This window comes from Phyllostomus discolor, chromosome 1 (genome assembly GCF_004126475.2).
Source record: "Phyllostomus discolor isolate MPI-MPIP mPhyDis1 chromosome 1, mPhyDis1.pri.v3, whole genome shotgun sequence".
In the NCBI taxonomy this organism is placed as follows: domain Eukaryota; kingdom Metazoa; phylum Chordata; class Mammalia; order Chiroptera; family Phyllostomidae; genus Phyllostomus; species Phyllostomus discolor.
In genome coordinates this window covers 179457177-179481226 of record NC_040903.2, presented here as the reverse complement: position 1 = coordinate 179481226, position 24050 = coordinate 179457177, and the positions used below count along the sequence as shown (strand labels likewise).

Here is a 24050-nt window from a genome sequence, read left to right as displayed (position 1 = left end):
AGGTTCAAACGTGTGCTGGAATGTGGATGACACCTGTTTTAATTTACTTGGCACCATCTTTCCATTGAAGAGTTCTCCCCTCCATCCCTGAGGTTTCCAGACGGCTATCAGTCACAGTGTGTGTTCTCTACTCTGGACGGGTGGAAAGGGGATGAAAGGTAAAGATGTGACCCAGGGCTGGCCAAACAGGTACCCTATTCTCAAGTCACAGTGCTTGGTCTAAAGGGCGGACATATAACCCAAGCAAAGTCAGGATTCCTCCATGAAATTTGGCACACAAATGTTGGAATGGAGAGGGCTGCTCCTCTTTTGGGATTGGTATTTGAGTGAATGATGTGAACCTGGAGTTGCTGACAATCATCGTTACATGGTAAGAATTTGCCTGAAGAAGGAAGACATCACAGAGGAAAGTGAAGCTCAGAAAGAAACCCAATTACATCATTTTAACTGCTGTTTCTAGTTGTGTCTGAAGCCAGAAACCATTCCTGGGAATTCCCATATAGTGAGCCAATATATTTTTTCCCTCTTAAGCTAATTCTGCCACTTGCAACTAAGTCCTCTCTAATACAGCCTATTCAAACAAAAAGCTGATTTACTGCTTGACACACTTATTCATTTATTCAGTTTACTATCACTGGCTATGAAGACTATTTACTAGGGGGGAAAAAAGCAATGCTCTAAGGTTTAAAATTTCTCTCTATTCTAAAACAACGTAGAATATCCACTGTGATGAATATATTTCATTACTAAAGACTTAGAAGGTGGAAAAAAATCTGAGTAACTGAAAAATTTAGGTGGTTAAGTTGCTGTTCAGACACCACCACTCTCTAAGAGCACCACACACAGCAAATGGTTTGTGGGAAAATGCATAAATTCCTTTAACGCAAACAAAGTACAGGGCTATTATTCATAACAGAAAATCTCATCCTGAATACTAATTTGATGGTGAACAGTCCTGTCTTATTAAAGACCACAATGTGCTATTACAGAGTTGTGCTGAATGTGCTTTTACTGTGTTGTTCATTTGTAATAAATTACAATAGCTGCCCCCAAAATGCTCATTTTTGCAAACAAAGTACTGCTAAGTACATTTGATATATATTTGGCCACTGATCAGTTTAAAGGACAGTCTTGAACTAAAGCAATTTCAGTAAAAATAGCTTTAATTTTGGGTCTCTTTTATAAATTTGGTAAGGGGAAATCATTAAGCTAATTACCAGATGCAACCCAGCATAGATTGTAACATTACCACACTACACAATCGTAAATGGATGCATACGTTACTGGAAATAGTTATTGTAACATGCTATTGTATGTAATATAAGCAGATAACTATGTAAACGTGTATATTTTACATGTATAAAAAGTGTATGAATGTGTATCTGAGTAAACCTGTAAATAATAACTACACTTACAATGCAGTGACTGACCGCACGGAAAGCTGAGTTTGGAGAGATGGACTACAGCCTTGGAGCGTGCACTCCAGAACCAGACTGCCTGGACTGGAGCCCCAGCTGCGACACCCACCACCTGGGTGCCCCTGGGCAACTCTCTTTATCTCTGTGTCCATTTTTCTCGCCTCTGAAATGAGACTGTTGTTAAGATTATTTAACAGGTTTCTCACGTTCTACCAAGTAACATTAACTTCACATCATGGAAAGCAAATGTTAAGAATTGCTTTTTGGTAATATGTGGTGGTCATAATCCATCTATCCTGTCATTAATCATATCTTGAGTTCTAAGAGAAATGGCATTTTTCTCCAGTTAGTAGCTAACAGATCATTTCATTTCTTCATTTAACCAATGAGATTTGCTACAGCTTAGGGCTCGGATGGGAAGAAAACCTTATAATTCAAGTGGACTTGAGTTGGTGACAAATAATGCTTATCATACTTTAATAAATAAAATTATGCAGCTAGTCCTTGGCTATGGCAAAGGGGAAATACAAGAAAGACAGATAAAGGAGCTTTACATTGAGATGAGGAGAAAAATCAATGAAATCGATGTATGCATAAGCTGTAGTTAGCACTGCAAATCACTGCAACCAATACGACATGGACTGTAGTAAGAATAATGAAGACATTCATACCTTTTGGTCCTACTGGATAGGATCAAATAATCTGACTTCTAAGGAATATATGAGGAAATAATTTGACCAAAGCCAACCACACTTTTGAACAAAAGTACTCACTGAATCACTATCTATCAGAGTAAAAACTGGGGAAAAAAAATCTAAGTAGTCTAACAACAAGAACAGATTAATAAATCAGTGCATCAAAACTAATACCACATTGGCTAGTGTGGCTCAGTGGATTGAGTCCTTGCCTGCGAACCCAAATGTCGCCAGTCTGATTCCCAGTCAGGGCACATGCCTGGGTTGCAGACCAGGTCCCCAGTTGGGGGCTTGCAAGAGGCAACGATCAATGTATCACTAGCACATTGTTTGCCTCCTTCTCTTTCTCCCTTCCTTCCTTCTCTCTAAAAATAAATAAAATCTTAAAAAAAATAAGGCTGGCATTCCTCAGAGTGGGTACACCAAGCGCAGTGTGTAGGTAACAAGAGTACTGATAATCAACCTGACTGGGTGCCTTAGATCACACTGCCCATCGCTGGGGGAGGGAATAGTTAGATCAACTACAGCCACACAGGGCCACCTCTAGAGCCATAGCTGGACTTGGGATTAACTTCCCTGAAGTACATGGACATCAAAACAAAAGCTTGGGTACTTTTAGGAAGTTGGGAGATGAGGGGAGATGCTAGGTAGACAACAAGAAGAGCACGTGCAATGATAAAACTCATAAATATAAAGAAATTGCTTCCGGAGGACATATAGAGGGCTCATTGGCATATGAAAGGATGCTCAGCATCACCAGCCATCATAGATGGAAATTAAAACCACAAGGAGATACCGCTTCACACTGGTCAGAAGGGCCATCATTAACAAATCAACAAACAACAAGTACTGGGGAGGTTGTGGAAAAAAAAAAGGGAACCCTAGTGCACTGTGGTGGGAAAGCAGACTGGTGCAGCCACTGTGGAAAACAGTATGGAATTTCTTCAGAAAACTAAAAATGGAACTGCCTTTTGATCCAGTGATCTCACTGTTGGGATTATACCTTAAGAGCCCTGAAACACCAATTCCAAAGAACCTATGCACTCCAATGTTCACAGCAGCATTATTTACAATAGCCAAGTACTGGAAACAGTCTAAGAGCCATCAGTGAATGAGTAGGTCAAAAAACAGTGGTTTATTTACTGAATGGAATACAGTTCAGCAGAAAGACAGAACTCCTACCTTTTGCTACAACATGGATGGAACTTGGACAGTATTACAGTAAGCGAAATAAGCCAGGCATATAATCTCACCTAATCAACACAACAAACAAATGAAAAAATAGAACCAGAGGTATGAAAATAAAGAACAAGCTGACAGTGACCACAGGGGAGGAAGGAGGGGGTAATGGGGGAAAGAAGGGGAAGGGCCAAGTCAAGGAACATGTATATAAGGACCCATGGGCATGGACAATGAGGTGAAAATTGACCGTGGGAGCAGGGGGTGGGCAGGGCGGGGGAGAACAACAGGGGAAAAGGTGGGACAATTGCTTCCGGTCAAGATGGCAGGTAGGTAAACACAAAACTCTCCTCCTCCCACAAACACATCAAAATTACAACTATAGAACTACCATCATGCAGAACCATCTGAAATCTGGCTGAATGGAAGTCCTACAACCAGGGTATTAAAGAACTAGCCATATCAGACTGGTAGGTAGGTGGATACACCCAATGGGCTGCTCCCACACTCACATGAGACGGATAAAAATTGGAGGGATATCTCAGCTGCAGAGATCCCTCGTGAGGAGCCAGGGGTTCCAGTCCCATACCAGGCACCCCCAGGCCTGGATTCCAGTGCCAGGAAGAGAAGAGTATAACTTCTGGCTGTAAAAACCAGCAGAGATTGAGGCTGAGGGAGATGGAGGGCTCCTGGAGTCCTAGCAGTTCCTCCTAAAGACACTTCACACAGACTTACTTGGATTCCTGCCTCTGAGCTGCAGAGTTAGGGCAACAGCAGCCTGAAAGGCACCAGGAGCATACAAAAAAGAACTGAAGTGTCTGGTATCAAGGTGAGAGCTGGGGGGCAGCTTTCTTCCAAACAGAAATGCTGGTGGAGGCCATTGTTCCTTTGATGAGCCCTCCCCTCCAAGTGTCACAGAGCTGGCAGGCAGGCATCATATCTGAGACTCCATCAACTTGGCTCACACTATTTGCCCCACCCTGATGATTCCCTGAGGCCCCACCCCACCCAACTTTCAGACCCACCCAAGCTATTTCCAGTGGCTGTTCCATACAAATGGCTCTTGCTTCATATTTTTCCCACAATTTCTCCAACAGGCAGCTTCTGGCCTGAGCAAGCCCCATACCTCTCTCTCTTAGTGGCCCCACGCCTGGCACTTAACAACAGCTGGCCTTGGTTCACAGCTTGGCCTCACATGGGTACCTCCAAGGCCAGCACAGGTAGCAGCCATCTGTAGACTGCTTTGTAGCTTACACTGTGTGACTCTAGGTAGAACATGGACAGTGACTGACCTCAGCCTGCACAACCTGAGAGGCCCCAAAGCCAGTGCACCCAGTGGACAGCTACAGACCAACATTAGAGCACCACCACCCAACCACCTCCACAAATGACACACTTGAGGGGCGAACTCAGCAAGCACCAGAACCCCACTGAAGTAAGCCCTGCTCTATAAGGTAAGCCCCTGAACAGCTGATCCTCCATGATGGTTCAAAGTCAGTGGCCAGAGGTCAGTGCTTGGTGGTAATAGCCAGTACTTGCGGCTGACAGGCCTGGGGGTAAATCCTTTCCATTGATGTGCCAATAGCAAACAAGGCTCAACTACAAGAGGAGGATGTGCACAGGCCACACAGGGGTACACTTTGAACACCCAGCTTGGGTGATGGCGGATGCTGTGCCACTGAAACCTACAGAACATCTACTGTATTAGTCCATTCTACCAAGTCTGGGATATGTAGGAGCTCTACCTATTATATAGAAACAAACACAGAAAGGCTACCAAATGAGAAGACAAAAAAACATGCCCAAATGAAAGAAAACTCCAGAAAAAGAGCTAAATAAAATGGAGACAAACAATCTACTAGATGCAGAGTTCAAAACACTGGCTATAAAGATGCTCCATAAACTTATGGGGAAAGTAGATGAACTTAGTGAAAACTTCCACAAAGAAACAAGAAACAAAAACAAAAGGAGAAACATAAAAAAGAACCTGTCAGAAATGAAGACTCTTTACAGAATCAACAGTGGAAAAGATGAAGGAGAGGATCAAATCAGACATTTGGAAGATAAGGAAACAGAAAACATCCAAGTAGAAGAGCAAAAAGAAAAAAAAGAATCAAGAAAAAAGCGAGGAACACCTTTAAGAGTATCAATATTTGCATCATGGGGGTGCAAGGAGAAGAGAGAGAGCAAGGAATTAAAAACCTATGTGAAAAAATAATGACAGAAAGCTTTCCTAACCTGGTAATGGAAATAGACATACAAGTCCAGGAAGCACAGAGTCCCAAACAAGAAATGGGAAGGAGGCTGGAGAGAATGGGTTAAAAATGTGAAAGGATTAAGAAGTCCAAATTGGTTGTGACAAAATAGTCAAGAGGATGTAAAGTACTGCATAGGGAATAGTGTCAATAATATTCTAATAACAATGTATGGTGTCAGATGGGTATGAGATTTATCAGGATGATCACTTAGTAAGTTATGTAATGTCTAATCACTGGGATGGACTCCTGAAACTAATATAATAATGTATGGCAACTGTACTTGAAAAACAAAAAATAATTATTTAAAAATAAAAAATAAATATAATTCATAGTATAGTTTTTAAATAAAAATAAACCAGAAAAAGTATTTTTTACAGGTATCTGTATTTAAAAGTCATATTAGATTTAGAAACCAGGCACAAAATTTATTTCAACCAAGATGAATTTCTAGCACAACACAGCCAACAAAAAGTGCTGTTCTCAGGGAAAATCGCTGAACTTGGAAGCATCTGCTTCTAATTTCCACAATGAAATCTTTGACTCCTTCATTCATGGCACTTGCACTCAGCTTTCTAACATAGAAACTCCAGTTTTCTAGATAAAGGGTTTGCTGTGAAATTCTCATTATCTAGTGGTAATATCTAAAATACTAATATTTACTTATGTTTCCATGAAACATGCTTTTCCAAGGAGAGTATAATGCCTTTAACAAAGATTGATTTAAACATTTGGAAAGTTGCTAGCTTTCTTGTAACATTGCACAATGATTTTTCTATGTTATAAATGGTTCTTAACAACAACGATGAGATGTGATGTACAAGACTGGAAATGTGAAAGTCCACTGACAGTAGAATATATAATTAAAATATGGTACATTAACAAGCTATACATTAACAAGTATGAGTCTCGATAACAATGCTGAGCAAAGAAAGCAAGTTGCAGAAGAATATAGGTACAGTATGATTCTTTTATATGAACAGGAGTTCAGAAATAGGCAACTATAAGCCATATGTCAACTAGGGACACACACACACACACACACACACACACAGTCCAGCACAAATCATGCCCCTTTTTTTATTACAAAATCATAAGCATGTAATTCTGTAACACACTCAAGCACACCATATGACATTTTAGGTGAAATGTTCAAATTAAAACCATAAATTTTTATTCCCATATTATTACCCTACCAACCACATTCAGGTTGGTGGGGTGTTAATTCAGGTGTTACTTTTGCCAGACCCTGTATATAAAGACTATAAAGAAAGGCAAAGGAATGATTAACCTCAAACCTGTAGTAGTGGTGCTGGAGGTGCCAGCAGGGGGTTTGGGATCTTAAGAAATGGGCAGGAGCATCAGATATGCTAAAGAAATATTTTTTTTTCTTAAGCTTGGTAATGAATACAACAGTGTCCTTTTATTACTATTATTATTTAAAATGTATATAGACATTATAAACATTCTTCTATGTGTGTATTTCACAATTTGAAAAAAGTAAAATAAATCATAGTTATTGATGCTGAAAATGCTGACTAACTTCAGAGTAGTGATTAAACTTTAAAAAGATACTTAAAAATATGAAATCAACTGCAACACATTAAAATAATCTTTATAAAATATAATTTTGCCTATACAAAATTGTTTCCATGGCCCTGAAACTAGAAAAAAAAAACTAAGCAAGCAAGCCTTAGATATTCTAGTGTTGTTAATGAATTCTTATAAGAGCTTTTACTATTCAATGGCATGTGTATATATTAATTTCTGGCTTCCTATCTACTACTAGATAGAAAAATAATGTAATAAAGTAATATCGAATGAAAACTTGACCACTGTATAAGATCTTAGAGATGATCTAGTCCAACCCCTTAATTTTATAGGTGAAGAAAAGGACCCTTTGAGCAAATGACCTGGCAAGATGATACCAGTCAGTTTTAGGCAGTACCAAGTGCTATTTCTTCCTGAGTTTTTCTTCTCTAAATTCTATTTAAAAATTCCCACAGGTAGGAAACAACTTTGTTGAATCTAGTCTCTTTTCAGGAAGTTCATGTTTTATGTATTTAAATAGAAAGTCAAGAAGCATGCTAGCTCTGGCCAGGTGGCTCAGATGGTTAAAGCATCATCCCTGTACACACACCAGGGCTGCAGGTTTGATCCTGGTCTGAACACATATGAGAATCAATCAGTGAGATGTATAAATAAATAGAACAATAAGTCAATGTTTCTCTCTCCCCCTTCCTTTCTGTAAAATCAATTTTTAAAAATGCTAAAATGATTTACTAAAGTAAACATACCCAGATGCTAATAAAACCTGCCTCCTACTTTGGTAGTTGCAAAATTATATGTTAGAAAAAAGTTTATGAAACCAGGAAAAGACTTTGAGATGTAAGGAATCTGATTTTTACCCTCACACACATAAATTATGGGCTGAAATTATTTTGTTAGCTGGACACACCCCAAAAAGTAGCATTTGCGGCAGGACACACCTTCTCTCTCTATCTATCTCTCTCTCTCTCTCTCTCTCTCACACACACACACACACACACACACACACACACTGTGCGTATGCCAAATGTGCAGAATGGGGTGAAGTGACACTCATGGGGCAGGCACTCTTTACAGTAAAAGAAGATCAAAAGCACAATCTATAAACTTCAAAGTAAAAGATTCCTTCAGACATTCTAACAAGGCTTTATATTGCCATAAAAGTCCTTATTTACACATTTTGGGGGTTTTGCTGTGAATATTCACAGCAAAAGTTGTCTCTAAGTTAGAGGCAAAGTTGTCACATAAACAAAATCCAATCCTGAGTCACCGAACAGCCCAGTCTAGTTGTCTCCTTTTGACCTACCTGTTCATTGGGTTTTCTGGTTCTCTGATGTACATCATCCCCTGCCCCCACACAATATATTGCTAAAAGAGAGCATTCCTTCTTACAGTAATCATCTTCTAATGCTTTGAGAGAGACTTGAAGTCTAGTTTTTAAAGGGTGTGGAGGAAGGAAATCAGAATCACACCTTACCCTATGCTAACAAGGTTAATCCTCCATGAAAAATGAAACCACAGCTCAACCTTGAAGGTTAGAGTTAAAAACAAACCAACCAATCAAACAAAAAAACAGAAACCACCCTACCTCTGCTCAGCGCTGCTTTTTTAGATGGCTCTCATCATGCTAGAAAGGCACCTAGTCTAGAGGCTGACCTAAAGACTTTTTTCCTGGAGAGATCAGATGAACAGCCTAATTCCAAGGTCGACCATCCCTCGTGGCAGAACCACTGCCCAACGCCAATGGTGCAGCACTGCCACCTTACTCCCTGACTCCCACCACAAAAAAGGCTACATCCTGCTGACATTTGCCTTGCAATCATATCATCTTGGAACCAAAGGTGAAACTATTCGAGTGTTCAAAAAGTACTCATTGAGAGGAGTGCCAATTCTCATTCATGACTTTCACATTTGGAAGAGTAAATTAAGAAAACATGGCATTGAGTCTGGCCATGGACTTTCAAAGGAAGGCTGGGTAACAAAGTTTTTTCAGAAAAGATTTGGCAAGTTTTAAGTTATCTATTAGGTTTTCACCTTCAAGACACGTCTAGGTGATCAGGAGATAAACTCCTGAAATTTCCTCTATAGAGTATTTCAAACACATCTTCCAATTGAAGTCATCTGTCTACAATTTGGAAATTATTTGCTCTAAAAGTATAGGAAGTCATGACAGTTTATGAAAAACCTTAAACTTAATGCTGAAAGACTGAATGGTTTCCCCCTAATGTAACAAGGCAAGGATGTCTGCTCTCACTACTCAAGTTCAAACTTGGAGGACTCACTATCTGATTTTCAGTCTTACCCTAAAAAGTACACACAGAATTCATAATAGTAAAATGTTGTACTGAAGACAGATACATAGGCCAGTGGAATAGAAAGTCCAGAAACAGAACCACACATATCCATTTGATTTTGACAAAAGTGCCAAAGTAAAACAGAAAGGGAATAAACCTGCAGCAAAAGCTGCTGGAACAATTAGATATCCATATGGAAAAAACTGACCTCAACCCTAACATAAAAATTAACTTGAAATGAGTTACAGATCTAAATGTAAAAATTAAAACTATAAAAGTTATAGAAAACCTCTAGAGAAGACTTTTGTGATATTGGGTTTCTCGGGGCACAGAAAACATTAAACATTAAAAAAAACCTTGGACTTCTTTAGAATTAAAAATTCTGCTCTTTGAAATTCACTTGAAAAAATGACACTGCAATCCTCGGGCTGAGAACAAAATTTAAAAACATTGATCTGATTAAAGGCTCCAACTCAGAATACACGGATAGCTCTTATGACCAACTAACAGAAGACAACTCTCTTAAAAATATGAAAAATTTAAACAAATAGTCACTTCATCGAAGATATACAAATGGCAAATAATCATTTGAAATTATGCTCAACATTATCAGACATTAGGAAAATGCAAAACACTACACTGAGGTACCATTACATACCCACTAGAGTGGTTAAAATAAAAAGACTGGTAATAACAAGTCTTGGTGAGAGTTTGGAGCAACTAGAACTCTTAAACACTGCTGGTGGGAAAGTTCTATGATATAGCCACTTTGGAAAACAATTTGACAGGGTCTTATGAAGTTGAACATTCATTCATTTATCATATAATTCAGATATCTCATCCTTATGTATTTGCTCAGGATAAATGAAAAGGTATGTCTACCAAAGACTTAAAACATAAATGTTCATAGTAATTTTATTCATAGTATCTTCAAACTCAAAACAATCCAAATATCCACTAATAATAGGTAAATGAGTAAGTAATAGTAACAACTGAAGAATACCCATCAATATAAAGGAACTACTGATATATGCCACAAAATGCATGAATACAAAGAAAAAGAAAAAAAAAAGCACCATGCTAAGCGAAAAAGCCAGATTCAAAAGCAAGGCACCAAAGACTACATGTCATATGCTTCTATTTAAATGAAATTCTGTAACAGGCAAAACTGAGGATCAGTGGTGGTCAGGGATTGAGTGGGCTGTAAGGGGGAAAGGAGAAAGCAAATGTGGAGAAGAGGTTTGTCCAAAAAGTGGCTGCAGAAATTTAAAAAAAAATTTTTTTAAAGGTTATATTTATTTTTAGGGAGAGGGGAAGGGAGGGAGAAAGAGAGGGAGAGAAACATCAATGTGTGGTTGCCTCTTGCATGCTCCCAACTGGAGGCCTGGCCTACAACCCAGGCATGTGCCCTGACTGGGAATCAAACCTGTGACCCTTTGGTTTACAGGCCAGCACTCAATCCACTGGCCATACCAGCCAGGGCTGTCGAAAAATTTTTGATGTGACATGTTCTGTATCTTGATTCTAACATTACTTACATGATTATGTACATTTGTCAAAAGTCACCAAATTATCTAATTAAAATTTATGAACTTTATTTATATTGTATGTAATTTATATAAAACTGATACAAAAAAGCTTTAATGAATCTACATGATCATTAAAGTACCTTATATATTAATACATTACCCTAAGCCCCCTTGCTTCATGTGCAGGGTATAAACACAAGTGATAAATATCAGCTAAACTGACTAAATTCATGGCTTCAGAAAGTTTAAACCAGACCTAAGAATTAAAATGTAAGAATTCATGGTGATTTGGAAATAGACTATAATTTTAAAGGATACTACATAAGTAAAAACAAAGGTTGGCCTTTCATGTTTATCAAAGGTATCATCCCAGCAAGAATTCTGGAGAAAATTCTTACTAAAAAACAAAACAAAACACTGAATAGCAGAGTTTTAAATAAGTAGTACTGTACCTGTCCCATGGTATAATTGTTCATTTGTCTGTCTATCTCCCCTTGTCAACCAGGTTCTGACCTCGAGGGACAGGTCCATGCCTTGTTCAGCTGGGCACATTAATGATTGTTGAATGAAAGAATGAATTGCAGATGTTCTCATGCTAAACTTGGTTTCATTTGCAAGATCCATATGTAAGTAAAACTTCCTACATAAAAGCTTCTGGTAGATATGCTTCCATAAAACACTAGCATAATTTATTACAACTTCATAGCCGTCTTTATTCCAATTAAAAAATTACAAAGTTCTAAAGAGAAATCAAGTTAACTGTATTTAATGTTTCATCTTTAAATGTATAATGTGAAAACATTCAAAACACCTTTATTTTAATTTCACTAACCACGCCTATGAATTAAGAGACTTTTTCAAGGTAACAGCTGCTCTGAACAAAGGATTGACAGTGTGAAATTTTACAGATATCTTTCAGATAAAATCTAATGATCTAGAATTTTGTGCCAAGTCAAATGCATCATCATGGGAAGTAGACTGTTTGAAAAGCTGATTTAGCAACTGTCAAAAACTAAAATAGACTTAAAAAGGTGGTATAAAAGAAAGAATTCAAAGTGTTGTACCGTATTGTGCAAATACTCTACAGAAATATTTTACCAACAGGGCGGCTGTGGCTGTGGTGCAAGGAAAAAAAGCACAGTCCTCAGAGTTAGAGGAGCATCATGCTCTGGTTTTGTCACAAACTGTGTCAGGTGAAGGTGTCAAATCATACAAGTCATTTAACCTTGTTATCTATAAAACAGACTATTACTTTGAGGATCAAATAAAAATGTCTCTTAAATTCCCTTTAAAGTTACAAAATGTTACACACATATGAACTATTATGAGGCAAGAAAATCCAATAGAGGGTAATAAATGCTCACCAACTTTTTAAGAAAGAGATAATATATACAAATCATGGTTCTTAGATAATCTGACAAATATTTTATATCCTTGTTTAACATTTATATGTCCATGCACACACACACATTTATGTTTCATTTTAGAGTCTGAGTCTCCCTCGCACGATCTGCAGCCTAGGTTAAGTGACCTTGCTGTGGCTGGCCCATGTACACTATGATCGTTTCTACACTCTTCTTTGTCCTGCTGATTCCTGTCAGTAGTAATGACTATCCAAATACGTGATAAGACCTCGAGGTGTGTCCGTACAGGGTATCACATTTACAAAAGCACTTTCAAATAATATTTCATCACAGTAGTATCTTTCATTTTCTAAAAAGGCTTTAAGATGTATGACCTCACTCCAATATCAGCTATAATTCAACTTCTGCATGGTGATTTTTTATAAAATTAAACTCTTAATGATGGTTAAAATTCTTAATCATGTAGTATGGCTCTACTGCTATCTACATTTAGGCAGAAAACCTCACCAATTAAGATGTACACAAATTTATGAAAACCTATTTCATTTTACATCTTAGCATCTCAGAGAATTGAAAGAACACCATTTGGAATTACTATGATTACCCAAATTATCCTCATTACCAAACATTTGAAAACATATGATTTTTAAAAAATTACCAAAGGACCTTAATCAATGACATCTTGACTTGTTTCTTTGAGGGAAATGTTTTATTTTATAATCTACTGGTTATCTTCAAAATTCAATCTTTATTTACGGTTTTTGAAAATTTAAACAGAATTTTTTTTAAAGTGCATCAGATTTTATTTAGTAGGAAGTGGAAAAGGTGAGGCAGAAATAGAAGTATGCAACACCCAATCAGAACCAAACCTGACAAAATGTGTCTATGTCTCAATTGGCCACTTCCTCCCCACTGACACAGGGGCTTGTGAGAGAAGATGAGGGAGTAAGTCCAGTGGTAGGGCAAGTGGTTGCTCCTGGGGCTGAGAATGAGCTCCAGGGAGGTTTCAAGGCCAGGCTGCAGGAGGGCTCAGGGTCGAGGATGCAGCCAGGCTGTGAAGAGACTGCTGCCACCATGAAGCCCTGGGCAGTGATCCAGGTGTGCATGGCTGGCTCTGACCCTGGTAAGGGTGGCCGCCATGCCCAGTCAAGCTATGGATACTACTGGGTTTTTGTGTGCCTCCCATTGGATCATTCCTTAAAGCTTTCTCTTGTTCTCCGGTACTCTCTCCAGGGCCTTTCCATCCAGCCCATGCCATCACACCCGGGCATCTGGGTGTTCTGCCCCACTCCTCCATTCATCATTGCTCTCACCTAGGCCCGGGCACCTGCCAGAAAGGACAGAAAGCTGTCCTCTGAGACCACCAGCCTCAGGGCGATTCAGGCGGTAACTGCCTGCAGCTCCTTCCCAGCCAGTTGAACAAAATTTATTTGTCAAGGCTACATTAAATCTAACTACTTTTATAAGTTATATATTTCACTCATATGTCAGACTTGGAAGATATATACATGGGTTTTCATAAATATAGTTTTTAGTTTGTTTTATGGGTCAAGCTGCTCCCTGGCTTGTGCAAGTTTTAAATAATTTCATGAAGGTACTTACAAAGTAGCTATTAATATCCTTGGGGGAAAACATAAATACACATACACACACTTCTGGGCAAAATATACCAGGAAGGAGTAGAATCTCTATTTGTAAGTGTAATTTTTTTTCTACTAGCCTTTTCATCCTAATATAGAACATACCATATGAATTTTTTTTAATAATAATGGAGAACACACAGGTGGTCAGACAAAGCAGAACAGAAAACAGAAGAAGGCTGGAGAAAGAGAAGTCTGGGGAAGTTAAAACTCCTATCTTAAAGGAGGTAAAGGCGATAGCAGATGAGATGGATGGCACAGTAATATAAAAGTTTCATTTAGAAATAATCCGCAAAAAGGACACATGGACATGGACAACAGTGCAGTGATTGCTGGGGGGAGGGGCGTGTAAGGGGACTAAATGGTAACGGAAAAAAATACAATAAAGATTAAAAAAATAGAAATAATCCCAACTTGTGGGTCTTCCCCTACCCCAATCTGAAATAAAGGCAAGACCACTATAAACCCGTATCATCTCATTCCTAGGTCACAGGGCCAAGCCTATCAACTCAAATAGCCAGTGGTCCATGTCATGTTAAGATTACCACTTCATGGACAACCTGATCACAACAGGAGTGGACAACACCAGATGCCACGCCAAGGACAGAAAACTGCGGCAAAGGTTAAGTAGGTGTTTGCAATACATTAAGCTTATAACTTCATCAACCCCAGGACAGCAGAGGAAACATGTACCTTCATTACACTAACCAAAAACTCATGGCACGAGAAAACAAGAAACACTGTTCTTATGCAGGCTGGAAAGAAACCCCAACAAACTAAGGCATTTCAAGAGACCCTTGCCTTCCTGCTTTAAGAAATCACAGATAATTTCTATTTCTGCATTCTATGTGAATATTTAAAACCCAATCTTTAATTAGGGTCTTTGGAAAGTTTAAGGAACAAAATTTGTTATTTTTCATAACTGTTTGAACATTTAAGTAACAAAATGTATTTTTTTTATGCTAGCAAATCTGAATACATATTACTGTTATGGGAAGAACTGTATTTTATTTATATGTTAGACTTGGGAGATAGGTATATAAGTTTTAATAAACACATTTCTGCTACTTTTTTATGGGTCAAGTGCCTCTCTGACTTGCTCTAGGTTTAACTCTAAATGACGATTCTGCCACCTCAGGTCAGAAAAGATAAAGCTGTAATACTGTAGGGCTTAGGTCAAGAGCCAACAGTTTCCTAGGAGCTATGGAAGAAATGTAACATTTTGTGTGTCCTCAAACAGCTTACTGCCTACCTGGGAAGGTGTGACTGATCTCTGTTAACACATACAATATAGCTTCACACCAGAAAAAGATATATAAACAAGAGTCGCCACTACAACATGTCAGATTCCAGCACCAGAAAATGGAATTCAGTTGACTCCTAACCAGCCTACCCAAGCCCAAACAAAATTTGAGACCCTGGCCCATTCCCTTGGCAATTGAGAATATATTTCAAATCCTCCTAAGTAGAAAATAGATTATACAAAGTCCATCTAGAAGGTAACCAGCCATGCAATATGAAAAACAGAGACATTTACTGAAGAAAACAGAAGATACAAGAAACACTGTACATAGAGCAAGGACACCTCAGTCCCCACCAAAGTAGGCACCTTGGAACCTCACACAGTTCTCCCAATTGCCATCAACTGCCCCGTCATATTTTCCTGAATCTCAGTGACCTTCTGAAATCTCTTCCCTTTCAAAGGTGCTTTTAGTTTTGGGAAAACCCAGAAGTTGCAGGGCACAGAATCTGGGCTGTAGAGGGGCTGAGTCACCTGGGAGATCTGAAGTTTCGCAAAAAAAATTCTGCAGGAGATGTGATGCATGAGCAGGCATGTTGTCATGATGGACCTGCCAATCACCAGTTGCCCCCAGCTGCAGCCTTCTGAATCATCTGAATAGTTTCTGCAGATGAATGTTCAAGCTTAACGCAAAATTTGACACAGATTCATTGCTCTACTTGCTCATTTTGAATGTGATGGCTACACATGCCCATTCAATGGCATCTACCACCCCACCAACTAGTACAGTGAAGTGGTCATTGTTCACTCACACACATTCCAACCCACTCTCCTTGGCCACCAGGTTATACTGATGTCATAAAAACTGTTCTCATTATATTAACAATGGCTAGACTTTTTCCGCACAGACCTCATACATTAAAATGCATTAATTTTAGACCCTAAATCTATAATAAACTGATTATAAATTTCCTGAAAACTTCTTGGTCAGAAACACAAGTCTAATTCAAGAATCCTGAAGGCAATTATTTTATGTTATAAATTAAATAACTTCTACTAGCTTTCCCTGCTAGGTTTTACTCAACATCTGAAATTCATGAAAATTTCCCTTTCTATTTCTCTAGGCATCAGTAAAAGTAAAACAATTTAGTATATTACAAATGATTAGTTCAGCATTTTTGCAGATTTAAATCAACCTTTTTGCAGATTTAAAATGAATATGGGCTCAGTGGAATAAATATATGAGGTTAAAAAGACTTGTTTTGGAATTTGTTTTAAATTCTACATGACATTCGACATTTCTTAAAAACTGTTCTCTGATTTTATTTCCTTAAGATTGCATTTTGAAATATTGAGTTTATTTGAAAACTTACTTAATATGTTAATTTTTTAAATTTCCTTTTATAATTACAAGTAGCACGAACTTCTCAACAGAAATTTCAGAAATGGCACCACCACAGCTGATCTTTGTTTCAGTTTGACACTAAACTATGCAAAAAATTAACTCCACCACTATCTTTAGAGGGGTTTAATTAAGTACAGAGTTCTACTTTCTTTGGAAAAAATACTTAGAGCATTTCTGATTGTTGTGATAAAATATATGTAGCCACACAAAATTCTACTGTTTTTTGGCTCCCTCACATGCCGCCAACTTTACTGCTGAGTCAAGTTTTCTTATGACACCATATTTACATCACTCCAAGATCAGACTGGTGAACTAATCATTTTCAGTCATGGGCTTGGAAGTATAAAGTAACAGTACTATCCATTAGTTCCTCTTCAAGAAATAAATCAACTTACTTTTTATAACCTATTTGAGAGCCATAAGAGAAATCATACTGAAAACATCCTTGAAAAAATTAATTTCATAAAATAAAAGTTGTTTTGCAAGTTAGCCATATCTGAAATTTCTAGCCCAATTTCCCCTTTGTTTACTTATTTAAACAGAGTGCAACTCAGGTACCAAGCAAATGATAGTAAACTCTAGAGCACAGGTGGCAAACACTAGGCCTGCGAATGGAATCCGGACCTCCACCTTGTTTTATCTGGCCCGCACCTTGTTTCTACCCATCGGCAGTGCTGAGCTCTCCCTTAACTGTTAAGGAGCAGTTACATTCATACAGTTCTAAAATTACATTCGGTCCTTTGAAGGCAACCACTAGGCTGATGTGGCCCCGGTGAAAATGAGTTTGACACCCCTGCTCTAAAGCTATAAATTATAATTCTTTATCATTAATGCATTGACTACAGCCAATTTTTACATTCAGAATATTTTAAAAATTGCTGTGGAATTATAAGAAAGTCAAGGAGTTTGAAATTCAGTTATGTTATACTCCCTACTATAGCGCCCCCTCCCAACCAGAGTGCTCCTTTATAAGGTCTCAGAACACCACCTACTTTTTAGTAATACTTCTTGAAATTGAACAATTATATACCCCATTATCATCCACCTCTCCAGTGGAATGGTAACAGCTTCAGGAAAGCAGGTACCATCATGTCTATCAAGTTCATACTTTCTCCAGGGTCTTCTGTATACACTATTTGTCAAATGAATGATAAAAAACATAAGATATTTAAAACAGTATTAGTCATTAGAAAGAAGCATATCTAAAATAATAAAATGGTATGTAGTAGTGACTCATTTATTTGGAAATTTCACCCACCTACATAACAGAATCAGAGAATTGGCAATAAATGAGGTGTTTAGTAAATGAATACTCAAATATAGTGATTTTCAACTGTTGTGCTACAATGATTTTTTTTAAGATTTTATTTATTTATTCTTAGAGAGAGGGGGGAGGGAGAAAGAGAGGGAGACAACATCAATGTGTAAGGAAAACATCGACTGGTTGCCTCCTGCAGGCTCCCAACTGGGGACCTGGCTTGCAACCCCCGCATGTGCCCTGACCGGGAATCAAACTAGTGACCTTTTGGTTCTCAGGCTGATGCTCAATCCACTAAGCTGCATTAGTCAGGGCAAAATGAGAATTTTTAAAACATGAAATATCTGACTATTTAGTCAGGGGAACTGATGTCTTTTCCCTTACATTGTCAAATTGAAAAAAATGACAATAGTCAACACAACAATAACCATCCAGTGTGAATGAATCAAAATTATTCTTTCTGGCCCTGGCTGGCGTAGCTCAGTGGATTGAGCGCGGGCTGCGAACCAAAGTGTCGCAGGTTCGATTCCCAGTCAGGGTACATGCCTGGGTTGCAGGCCATGACCCCCAGCAACCGCACATTGATGTCTGTCTGTCTGTCTGTCTGTCTCTCTCTCCCTCCCTCCCTTCCCTCTCTGAAAATAAATAAATAAAATCTTTTGAAAAAAAATTATTCTTTTTTATCACATCAGCAAAAAATACACTTTTTGGTGTGCTGCAGAATTTTGTTAATTAGTTTATGTGTGCTGTGAGATGAAAAAGGTTGAAAATCACTGCTCAAATAGATTACATAAATGTTACTACAAAGCTACAAAGGAATGGATACAGTAAATTAAGAAAGCCCTCTCTGAGCCCTGGCTGGGTGGCTCAGTTGGTTGGAGCATTATCGTGTACACCAAAAGGTTGCAGTTCAATTCCCAATCAGGGCATTTACCTAGGTTACCAGTCTGATTGCTAGTCGGGGTACATATGGGAGTCAGCTGATCAACATTTCTCTCTCACATTGATGTGTTTTTTTTTCTCCTTCTCTCCCTCTCTCTCTCTCCCTGCCCCTCCTTTCTCTTGAAAATCAATAAACATATCCTTGGGTAAGGATGAGGGAAGGAAGGAGGGAGGGAGGAAACTCTACTGCAGAAGTGGATTTTACACAAGACTTTTGAGTTCTGAAATCTTCTATAGCATCATTATAACCACAGATTACCATCTAGTGGAAGCTAAACCTAAACAATAGTCAATCTAGTAAATTTAAAATAAACTTGCTAGGCACTCATAAATTATAAGATATAGTCATTGCCCTCATGAAATGTATAATACAGTTGGAAAGCTAGAAAAAATACACAAAAAGATGTGTATAAAAGAGCATGTGCCACATTCCAATGAAGTGATACAGGCCATATGCAGCTCAGTTCCGTGGAAGGAGAGGAAGCATGATCCAGACTAAGTGTGTACGTGCCTGACGGGACAATGGGGAAAGCAACTGGGCTAGACTCGGGAGCTTTGCAATGACACTGGAAAATAAGTCAAGTAGCTACAACGCAAGAGAGCAAACGTGAGCCTGCAGGGGGAGGTAACAAAGGAGTGAAGGCTGCAGGGTAAAAAATGCCAACAGCCACTTGGTTTCAATGTTGGGGGCAAGAGGATCTCTGCTGGGGACCACAGGCGCTGGCAGAACCTGCTCCATATAAAGGAGGAAGCTGGTATATGTTGCTCCAAAAGATCGCTGTCACACCTTCCAGTTTTTCAAAAGAAGGTGTAAAGTCAAAACTTTTTAATGTCAATTTTAAATGGTGGCAAATAAATGTTTTTAACACTGTGTTGAAAACCAAAACACGTCTGCAGGCACCCTTGCTGGTGGACCACAGGCTTGCAACTTGGTTTGGAGTGCTGAATTCCACACTGAGAGATCTGGAGTTCATCCTGTAGTCACTGACTTAAGAGACTTAACATTTATTTCAAATTTTGCTTAGTTTTGCGCCTCCACACACTCCAGTATTTACCACGCAAAATGCTTAGTCCTGCCAAATTATTTCACCTTGGCCTTGCATATTTCTGTTATAAGCCAATTACATTCAGTTAACTAACTGTAGAGTGACTTATAAGTTTCAGCTGAAAAAACATTCAAAGTGGTACTAATAAAACAGTGTTGACAGAGCAGTACCTAAGAGAATGCTGACACGATTATGCCACAACCCACTGGAAACACACATCACTGGAGCTCCACTTCTCAAAAAACACGTGCCATGCTCCACTGCAAATAACAATCCTTGCTCTTTCCAGCATTTTCCCAGAATTAGCAACTTTCTAAAAACTACTACTGTACTCTATTACCAAACAACACTCAAACTCATGTAACAAAGTTTTAATTCTACAATCACTGTAAGCTTTTAACTATCCAAAAGCAATATTTAAGTATTAAAGGCCTATGTGTTAGCATTTTAATCAGCTTATGGAAAGAAAAGGTAATTAGTATCAGAGACTTGTTGATTCGTTTTGATGATAGTACTACAGAAAGTTAGCATTATAATTCAAAGGTAATTCCCACAAGAGAAAATTCTGGGTCCATAATTATGACATAAAGTACAGAGCTGTGAAAATTGCTTAATCTCATACTTTGAAATAATATTCACAGTGAAGCCATCAACAAAGTGAAAAAGAAGTATTAAACAAGCAGTTTCTATGACTTCATTAGCTGGGCTCTGAGAATCCCAACCCTGAGCCATCTGCTCTGTGAATGAAGGCTTCCAGGCCTGTGGGGCACTGCGATGTGTGCGAGGGTCCCTTAGCTCAAACCTATCACGGCTGCGGAAAAAGAAGCCAACTCAAACCATTTGTCTCACTGGGGCTCTGTTGTATCCTTTTCAAATAAAAGATCAATGGGTGGGACTGGAAAACAAAATAAACAAGAAAAGTCTTAAAAAAGTGACAGTGCTTCCAAGATAAAGTTCTTATCCAAAGGGATGCAGTAAAAAAAATAAACTACATTAGAACTTTTTTCTACTTCAAAGAAACAGACTATAATCCACATACTAGAGCTTTACCAGTAATAACTCAGGGGAAGCTCAAAGGCTCCTCATCCCTATCAGAGCCTGTGGAAGACCCTCATGGCCCCCAGCATGCCAAAGACCCACATCACATTCTATCAGACATATTAAAATGTACTCACATCCAATATTGAATATTTATAAGAACTGAACTGAAAATCAAAATTATCTTTTATAAGCTTTTCATTCTGTCTTGAGCCCATTCCAATCAGGTTTTGGTCCTAAAACCAATGAGCATCTCTCGATCCTCATCCTATTCAACCTCTAAGCAACCCATGAAACCACTGATTCACTCTCCCTTCACTGAGACTCTGACTTCGAGGGAATTCTTGACGTTTCCCTCCTATCCTTCTGGCTGCTCCTTCTCAGTTTCCTTTACTGGTTCCACCTTATCATCTCACCTCTAAAGCCTGAAGCACCTCACGCTCAGCCCAAGTATCTCATCACAGAAAAATAGCTCCTAGTTCCTTCCTCCCATGGTTTGGGTCAACAGAATTAACATCATCTTCTAAAAATAACACCTAATTATGCCCACTATGGTAGAAACTGTGCCTAATTCTTTAGCTTAAGATATTATCTTATGAGATCTTTTCTGCAGAAACTACAAATACTGATATGACCCAAAGCTTGATGTGTGGACTACTACTATCTCTGCCTACACACATTCCCTGAGTTACCTCACCCGAATTCTGTTGGTGACTTCCAAATTTGTATCTGCAGCCTAGACCTATTCTTTAAACTCCAGATTCCTATATCCAACAATCTGTTCAACTTCTCCACTTGGAAGGCAAACATAACGTGGTTAAAACAGCTCCTCAGTGAGATCCCAATCTCAGTTTATGGCAACTCCATAATTAGGCAGAAAGCCTTGATGTTACCCTTCCTCTGATCTCTTCTTTCTCATACTCCTCAAACAGTTGGCCAGGAAATCCTATTGGTTCAACCTACAAGGTAAATTTTGGTCAGTTCTCACCCCCTCTTCCACGGCTATGAGTATCTCTCAATTTCATCACTGCAACAGCTGTATCCCTGCTTCCACCTTGGACCACCCTGCTCCATTTTTCTATCTCAACACAGCCAGTGATTCTATTAAAATGAAAGTCAAAGCACCTTAGTCCTCTGGTCAAAACTCTCCAGTGAGTCCACATTTCACCCAGAGTAACTGTCAAAGTTCTTAAAATAGCCCACCACGCAGGCCCTACACGATCTGCTGTCCAAGCCTCACTGACCTCACCTACTACTACTTCGTGGGCTTTCTAACTCTTCCTGGAACACACCAGGCACACTTTCACCTGAGGCCTTTGAAGTCCCTCTGCTGGAACACACTCTCCCAGGTGGCTCTGTGTGGCTACCTTCCTCCCTCAAGTCATCTCAGTGAGGCCGTCGTTGACCACACTATATAGTAAGTCCTCACTTAACATCATCGATAGGTTCTGTCTGTCACTTTAAGCAGGAGACATGATGAAACCAACTTTATCATAGGGTAAGTGATATAAATGAGTTAAGTTTCTATGGCATCTCATAAACGTTATACCAAAATGACATTGAACAAAATGACATTAGTCAAAGACCTGCTGTACTTCCAATTGCCAATGCTCCCACTTCCTACCTCCTGGACTCCCACAAAATGTTTATTATGTTTACTGTTTGCCTTCTGATAGACTATAAGCTCCATGAAGGCAAAGCTCTGTTTTGTTCACTGGCATATCTCTGGAGCCTATAACACTTCCTAGCACATAGTATATTATGGCACAGTACACACAGGTATATATTACATTGAATAAATAAATTTAATTAAACATTTAATAATCCCAATTTCATAGGTTTATTTTTCATATCTGAGATGTTTAGCAAATCCTGAACTTCTGTTGTTCTTAAAAAAGCTCATTTGTACTTGAAAAATAGAAAGTTCACAGCCTGATCCCATGGCCCAACACAAATCCAGCAGCCCCAGGGAAGCTAGGAGCACCCTCACTGATTCTGCTCCCTAAAACCAGGGCTCCATTTAGTACTTATCTGAAACACCTAATGCCTTCTACACACATGCATTTTGTTCTCCCACCGAGACAAAAAACGCTTTGGTAGGACTTAGGCAAAGTATTTGACATAGACACAGATACTTCATAAAGATGTAAAACCTGTTTTTTGATGGACTTAGTAAGCATTTTAAAAGCATTAAGTTTATAGAGTTCAAGGTATTACACAACACACAACAGGGAGCAGGTTATCTGGGGTAAGTCCCCCTTTTAATGAACAGATCACAATGCTACATCATGATTGTGCTGGAGGATCCTGTGCCTATTGTGACTAGGCTTATAATTATTCTGTTTAGATGTAAATGTGTCTTTCTAATGTGTTTTTAAGTTTGTTTTTCTTAAACACTTCCTTTGAAACTTTCAGGCTATTAATTTCCTTTGAAGGAATGATTTAAAATCTTAAGCTCTAGGCCCCATAACAGAAAATTATAAAGGGGCTTGACCCACATTACATAAACTGTGCCAGTGGTAGGGGCTGGGGCTGGGAGAAATAAATAACAATTGTCTTATACCAATAATAGTGGCTGTTTTTAAAAAGACTCATGAACTCTGCAGGGCACAGGAGCAGAAGACATGAGCCACTGGTACTCTTTAATTTTAAAAGTACTTTGCACAACATTAATCATCATAAAGAGAATTTCTAAATATGTAGATTTACTTTTTAGCCTCTGGAGAGAAATAACTATCCAGCAGGCAGAAGCTGGGGGACTGAGATAGCTAGGAATTAGAAGAGAATTAGGAAAAATAATCAATTAGTGATCAGTGAAATAGGCCAGCTGTTCTTGATGCTGCAATACAGACTGCTCATTATTTGACACTGAGAAATACTAAGTTTTGTTGCATACTTAATGCCATCAATAAACAAAATACATGGTGGGGCAAGAGTAGGTCTACAGTTGTTCGTGTGGAAAATAATGCAATAATAAATAAATAATAAAAGAATAAATTGTGTTTTGTGTGCTCACAACTGTAAATGTACTTTTGACCCACCCTATAGAATAAAATCTTGTGAACAACTGCTTATAAACAAAAGCCTAAGGGAAGTCCAAGAAAACTTTAAGTCCTTCTATACATCATTTCTGTCTGCCTTAATAAGAGCTAACATTACTTTTCCACTATGTGTCAGCCCATGCTAGTTGCTTTATCTG

General features: G+C 38.6%; 1 protein-coding gene across 4 annotated transcripts in view; it reads right to left on the bottom strand.

The window, feature by feature from the left end:
• The window catches only part of FRMD6 (FERM domain containing 6), a 213425-nt gene that overhangs the window by 40721 nt on the left and 148654 nt on the right, over positions 1 to 24050 (bottom strand). The window lies entirely within an intron of this gene.